The sequence below is a fragment of the Diachasmimorpha longicaudata genome, chromosome 1 (genome assembly GCF_034640455.1).
Source record: "Diachasmimorpha longicaudata isolate KC_UGA_2023 chromosome 1, iyDiaLong2, whole genome shotgun sequence".
Lineage (NCBI taxonomy): Eukaryota > Metazoa > Arthropoda > Insecta > Hymenoptera > Braconidae > Diachasmimorpha > Diachasmimorpha longicaudata.
The window spans coordinates 2,114,626-2,122,620 of record NC_087225.1 but is presented as its reverse complement, the minus strand read 5'-3'; positions in this window follow the sequence as shown (position 1 = coordinate 2,122,620).

Below are 7,995 nucleotides of genomic sequence, written 5' to 3'. Positions count from 1 at the left end.
TCAGCAAGGTGTGGATGCAAGAAAAGTGGTTTGAAATGTAACCAATTTTGTAAAAATTGTCAAGGTCAAAGCTGTGATAATACTTCAACAACATCCTTCATTCTTGAGGAAGATGAAAACCAAGATAAAGATGATGATGATGATGATGGCGATGGTGATGGTGATGAGGATGATAATGCTGAAGGAGAAATTACTTCTGGGTGTTAAAAACACTCATTCTGATGTGTCCACACAAAAGGTATAAATATATGCTGATAAATTTTGTTCTTGCAAGTTGATTATTATTCCACTGAACGTATATTAATTTGTTTATGCATACTTTACAGTTTTTTTGGATGTAAAACCAATTGTACATCAGCCAGATGTAGTTGCACAAAAACTAACTTAAAATGCAATGAATCTTGTAAGTTTGGTAATGGCCAAGAAGAAGCATCAGCAAAAAATGTAGCAGAAAACGCGGAAAGGTTAGCTGTTCGGAGCAGGAGGTCAATTGACGTGATTGATTAATTTTAATTTTAACAAATTTAATGTTAATTTTAATTATTTTGAACTGATTGATCAAATTTGTAAACCAAAGAATCTAAAAAATTTTGCCTGATATAATAAAGTAATTTTTTTGTAATATTTTGGACGTATTATCGTAATAAAAATCATTTCAATCTTTGACGATAAATATATATGTTGCTTAATTATAAGTTTCTCGTTTAGCAATCCACCGACAAGATGACAGAATCTACTACTTTTTAGGAAGTTTCTTCTAAATTTTTTGGACACTACAAAGAAATACTCCGATAAATTGTTTTTAATCCACTCTTTTAAAAGTAATTAGTGGTAAAAATAAAATTCCTGATTTTTTGACATTTTTTTCCATTTTCCAAAAAAAAGATCAACTTTATCAATGTACTCTACACATTGATACAATTGTAGGTTTAAAAACATGCACACAGAGGCCCATTGGGGCTGACTGGCGCATGCGCGTAAAGTACGTGACACTACGTAGTAAAGCCTCGTATCGTATTTTAAAATTTCTGACATTTCTGTCGACAGATTTGTCCAAAGTTTACTGCAGACGAAAAAAACGCAAACACCCAGGGACTCATTGAGCCTGACTGGCGCATGCGCTTAAAGTACGTGACAGTCCGTAGTAAATGCAAAGGCGCCGCCTCTAAAAATATTTCTTCATGTAAATTTCCTTCTACCAGCTTGGAACGGGCAGGTAGAAAAAAAAATCAATTGCATAGGGGAAATTTATGAAACAATGCAATCATTGGTTGAAGAACAAAATCAATTTCGTCAAGGACAGCTAATTTAATTTTAAAAAGAAAATTTCAAATTCTCATAACTTTGTTGTAAACAATAAAGAAAAAAAAATCATCTCTAGAAGGGGGAGAACTGTTCGCTGAATGAGGCAGATGAAGAACTGGTGGAATTACTGGACGTTTTGGCAGCGGGGCAAGCCTCAAACTCTCAGCCCCCAAATATCAGAGATCTGGACTGCCCCTCAAGGACTCGGGACCTGCTAACAGGAACACCCACACTATTGAATGAAGAGCGAAAAGCAAAGTCGGGTGGTCAAGCACTCCTAGCTCAAATAGCTCTAGATCAAAAGCTACAGACTGTGACCAAGGAGCTAGAAGTGAAAATTACAGCCAAAGTGATCAACGAGTGCTGGACCAACTCATAATGGAGCTCGCATCGAGGGACAAAGCTTGGTTGGCTGAACTCAGGAAGCAGGAAGATCAATTCATAAATATTGAGAAAAGTATAGGAGAACTCCAGGCAAACGAGGAAGAGCTGAAGAGAATCCTACTAGGGACCAGGGAAAACAACAAGAACAATTACATTGAAGTCCCCCAGGGTGAGCACATGGCAAGTCCTCAAACCCCAGAATTCCCAGCACTACCTGAAGAGAATCAAGACGCGAGAAACTTCCTGAGGAGAATGAAATCTTCGATCTGGCCTACACAACCAACACGGCCAACACTCTCCCAGCAGACTACATCAGAATTGGAGGGAACCCAGAACCAGGAGGCCAGCACCGGGAAGGAAGGGGTAAAATACCCAGGAAACCAGGCTAGGGAGCAAAATGCTCGAGACACTGGATGGACTGGGCCCCCAGCCCAGGAACATGGCTACACGCAGTCAGCCCACATACATGACTCTGAGCAGAACAGAGGGCACCAATACAGCCCTCCACCTCAGCCACAGTCCCAGTCACGAGCCCTACGAAGAGAAGAACCAGAGTACCAACCCTTTTCCCATTCCTTTTTCCCTGGAAACGGCGTGGCGCACCAAAGTAGACAATTCCTACCAAAATGGACCCCTGAGGCCTTGAGCACTGCCCAATTGAGCGCAGAAATGTCGAAAAGATCTAAAAGGAAAAGGAACATCATTGTTGAAAAGGAGAGCTTCTGGATCGGAGGGGATCGGGTGGTGTGTGGGGGTATGAGCAATCCCAAAAAAATAAAGAGAGATGAATTACACTGCACGTGTCACCTTGATTTATTAACAAACACAATTCGTCAGTCTTAATAATATCTAATCATATGTTGAAGAGCGGTCCGTTATTATAACTAATTATAAGAAAACCCGATGAGCCGTTTCGCGGATATGACGAGTAACAATAGTTCGAGCGGTCTAGAAAGATCGATTTAGATAATTGAGCGGTACTTAATAACCACGTGTTACTAACACAATAATCCGGAAGCGAGTGGACGAGCGAATCGCCCGATCGATCGGATGAGTCGAATTCGGGGATTCTCGTGGTCGGTGGTGGGGCGTCCCCCTTATGCAGGATAGCTAGGAGCGGTCCAGAAAGTGGCGCCCCATCACCCAAAAAATGCGAAGTAGGCCCATAGCAACAACTGGGTTGTTGTGATTTTGCCTGACGGTGAGCAGGCGTTAGTATTAGTGATGGAATCCTGTCGGCTTCCAGGAATTCCAACAATCATCATCCAGGGAATAGACACACACAATAGAGGAGCAGAAGAAGAGGCGGCCAGAGCCATATTCAATGCCACAGGAATTCTACCCTCAGTGAGATACTCGAGGGCCCTGAGAGGAGACAGGCTACTACTGGAGCTGAAAACACTTAAAAATAAAGTGGAAATCCTGAAAAGGAGAGTAGCACTCCAGGAACAGGGAATACTCCTAGACGATGACCTCACTGCGAGGGAAATTGAAATTCAAAACTGGCTCTGGGACGAAGGAAACGCCCTCAGACAGGAAGGTACAGAAGCCATTCTAGGGTATCAGAAACTGTTGGTCCAAAAAACGTGGTGGTTATAGAATGAAAAAGAAAACAAGCTGACCCCCCCAAAATCCTCACTCAACACAGGGGGGACAAAGAAAGAGTAGGAGATCCACCGGTAAAGACATTCATTCTCGGCATCAGCGGCGGTAGCAACAGCCAACGACAACACCCTCCCACCCGCCTTATATCATGGAATATCGATGGAGCAAATAAAATCAGGAAGCACTGGAACCACCTCAAACAGTTTGATATTATAGTGCTTCAGGAGACCCATCTAGAAAGAAAAAACGAACCCAAGGTAATTGGCAATATAGACAGCAGCTTTATCTGGGCAACGCAGCCGGCGACCAGAGTCAATAGAAAAGGCAAGGCGAAAGGCGGCAATCTTGTGGCAGTCAGGAAGATCTGTTCCTTGGGATTGACAATGGCGGAATGGGAATTCGGAATAAGAATTCAAGGCCTGAGCACGCAGGATGGGAGGCAATTAGAGGTAATTTGTGTATATAACAATAGGAAAATGGAGCAGGTAACAAGCAAGCTCCAACCGCTGGTGGACACAGCCCTTGAAACTGGAGGGGTCCTATTAATAGGCGACTGGAACGCACGGGTAGCAGAAAAACAATGTGCAAGCGAAGTATTAGATGAAGCAGGAATAACACTTGAAAGAAAATCGGAAGACCAAACGCTGAACAGTGAAGGTGAGTCACTCATCAAGTTTGGGGAGGACAATGAACTCATTATTTTGAACGGAGCAACGGAGGGCGATCGACGAGGTAGGGCAACATTCCTGGGGGGGTCGGACTCGGTACTAGACCTAGCTCTCATAAGTGCAATTGATGCCCCAGTGATAGAAGGGCTGGAAGTTATCCCAAGGTTGGGCTCGGATCACCTACCAGTGGTGCTCAAACTGGCACTGCATCACTCTCAGCTCTTCCCCCTGATGGAGAGGAACACAGAGGATAATATAACACTCCGAGAGAGATTGGTGTTTGATGAGGAGAAGCTGGAAGACTTCCAGAAGGTCATCGAAGACAGACTAGGGGGAGAGATCCTCGCAGACGACCCGCAGCAGATTTGGAGCGTCCTACAAAACTCCATTTGGGATGCAGCTCGTGATTGTGGAATGGTCAAGAAAGCGAGAGGGGATTTAGCAAGAGAAGAATCATGGGTAGACAGAGAATACAAAGACCAGAGAAAGAGGACATTTGAGGCATTAAAGTCGTACCACTATGACAAATCAGACCCACAGCACAGATAGAACTGGTTGAGTCAGAGGAATATTCTAAAATCAGTGAAGAAAGCAAAGCAAACAGCCTTCAATGAAAGCAGGTGGAAAAAATTGGAATCAGCTAGAAATATGAAAGAATTATGGTTGGACCTAAATCTGTTTCGAGCAAAGAGATGGAGCCCTAAAGGACTCATCAGTGATGAAGACTGGATTAACCATTTCAGCCACCTATTGAACCCCGCCGAGGCAAGCTCACCCCCACAACAGACACTGAGACCATATCACCCAGGAAACGAGAGGAACCCCCGGCAGGTCAAGCATGAGCAAAACATCCAAGCCAAGGCAGCCATCGAGGCTCCACCAATGAAACCAGAGTGGTGGAATGATGAGATCAGCTTAAAGGAGGTGGACAAAGCACTGCAGGCGATGAAAAATGGTAAGGCGCCTGGAGAAGACTGCATCCCGGCCACTTTCCTGAAAGCATTACCAGAAATGGGGAAGGACGTGAATGCTTGCCCAGGGGTTGGCAGACTGCCCACATCTACCCCATCTACAAAGCAGGGGAAATCGATAATGCAGCCAACTACCGTGGTATTTCATTGTTGAACCTGGGCTACAAGATTCTCACCAAGATTATGGCCCTTAGGGTAGCAGGCTGGGCGGAAGCGAATGGCAAGCTAGGAGAGAGCCAAGCAGGCTTCAGGGAAAACAGGAGCACGAGGGATCACATATATGTCTTGAACACACTGGTGGGAAACCGGCTGAGGACATCCAGGAAGAAACTCTATGTGGCCTTTATCGACTTTCGGGCCGCCTTCGATCTGGTAGACCGAACCCTACTGCTGGAGAAGCTGAGGAAGATGGGGTTGGAAGGAAAGTTCTTTCGAATAATAGAGGAAATCTATAGCATCACCAAGAACAGAGTTATCACGAGCAGGGGAACTTCTGAACTCCAGCTGTGGGGTCAGACAAGGGTGCCCTCTCAGCCCGATACTCTTCTGCCTTTTCCTGGAAGACTTGGACAAAGAGCTAGAGGAGAGGCAATGCGGAGGCACAGTACTGGGGGGGGGGGAGAAAATCACGAACCTGAAGTTCGCCGACGACATTGCCCTGGTGGCGGAGGGACACTGGGAGCTACAATCCATGCTGGCAGTGATGCAGAACTACTCAAGAAAAAATAGGTTGCAGTTAAACGAGTCCAAAACCAAAATTATGGTGTTCCGAAATGGGGGCAGGCTTGCCAAACACGAAACCTGGAAACTGAACGGAATCAAGTTGGTTGTGGCAAAAGATTTCAAGTACCTTGGTTTTTGGTTCTCCACGACAGGTAGATTTGGCACACACGTCAAGAAACTGACCAATAAGGCCAGAATGGCGACCAACGCGGCGTGGGGCCTGATGAAAAGAGCGAGGATTGGCACATTACACAGACGGCTATACGTACTGGATGTTATGGGGAAAGCAGGATGCCTGTATGGAGTTGAGCTGTGGGGATGGGGCAAAAATGATCTCGTGGCAAGAATGCAGAGTAGATATATCAAAATGGCCATGGGTCTGTCCCCAAACACGCCAGCCTATATCTGGAAGATGGAGGCGGGGAGAAGAGGTATCGAAATCGAGGGAAGAATGAGAGCCTTTAGGTTCCTTTTGGATACCCTGAGGATGAAAGACGGAAGATGGTCAGCAAAAGCTCTGAGGGAGGAGGTCAGGGGAATTCTTAACTGCTACCCCTCCAAGCTAGGCAAACTAATGAAACAAGCATTTGAAGAAGTGGGGGATGGAACCTTACTGGAGAGCATCTGGAACCATGGAGATTACGGGGACATCACAATGCAGTTTGAGTACAACTTAAGGACGAAGATTGATCAGGAGATACAAGTTGACTGGCACCGAATTGATAACTCAAAATACTGGCCCCAATATAAACACCTGGGTGGAAACACGAAAGAGCATTCGGCTCGGATCAGGTGCGGAAATGTTGGCAAAAGCCAATGGAAGGGATACACGGAGGCCAGCTGCTTGTTCTGTGGCAACCCAGAAACGTTAGAACACATACTGCTATGTGAGCGAGCTCAAGAAGTACTACCAGAGGAAATAACCAAAGACATGAATGACTGGAAGAGACAGCGCCCAGTCTACGTCGCTATGGAGCATTGGCTTCTCACGGTGTTGAGGGGTAGGCCAGTCCTGGCTCTCTGCAACTACCTTCAGGCATTCCATAAGGCATCGAGAATCAGGGAAACATAAAGAAAATAGAACCAATGGAATATGGGAATAGGAAATTCACGCCGCGCTGCTGTGAAATACATTCACGATTTATACTAGCACATTATTTCTTTTCTTTGAGATTATAAAAATTGTTAATTGTTCTATAGTCTACGTGAACCAAAAACTAAGGTCTTATGTATTTTTATTATACAACGTATACTTGCAACTGGAATTGTATCTTGTCTGTAAAAGGCTTCAAAGGCCATACAGTGGCAAATAAATAGATAGATAGATAGATCATAAATATCTCTATTTTTCAGCAACTTATGATTTTTTTAAGGAGCTGCTATCATCCCCTAGCTTCTAGTAACCCTACCTCGGTTAATTTTGATTTTAAAAGAAAAAGTATAAAAAGCACTTTTATGGAATATTTGATGCGTTACAACTTCTATTAAAACTTTTTTTTCCTAGTCCTTACCGTTTTCCCAAAATTAATAAAAAAAACCCTTTATTTATTTATTTCTCCCCTTGCCGAGGGTGAATTTAAAAAATCTTTCCCAATTCGTTTTTATATCTTTCAAAGTAACTTATATCAACAATTCAAGTATTTACCCCAAAATTCGCATTTCGAGGCCTATTTTCTTGGACTAATGGCAAAGCCCCGTTCTGTTTGTCTCTGGGGCCTTCCCTAAGGAAATGCAAAAAAGAGGTCTAAGATCCGTTTTCTTTAAAACATCTTTACAAAATTGTCTCCTCATAAATTATATCGTTCAAAATTTCTCAACTGTTACGTCGTAATATATTCGTAGAAATGTGCATGCAATGTTTTATCCATTTTGTCGCGACTGAAACCTTTGGCTAGGAACAAATACGATAGCTGCGTTCGGGGGAATTTCGGCAAAGATCTTTTTTTGAAAGAGGAATTCTTGCCTGTAAAAATTCCCTATTTTTTACTTTTTTTCTCCGGATACATAATTTCAACCTGAGCGAGTGGTCAATACGTCTGCACCAGTCGCCTGCCACGCGTACTAAGGTATTTTCCCCTTTTTCAATCCATAGGAATTTACCCTCGGTACCCTGCCTAGCAGATGATAATTAAGGAATTCCTTTTCTCTCCAAAAAATCTTAGAGTTTATTTCACCCCCACCAGTCATAGCATTCACATCGCGAAATACTAGGAAGTCCTATCCAAGGTGTCCAGTTAATAAAATATACATATTGAAGCCTAAGGATATTTCGTAAGACTTGTATAAATTAGAATGAGTGCTTGTGTTATTAAACAGTGGTTAAAGTAGGTCGCCGCATT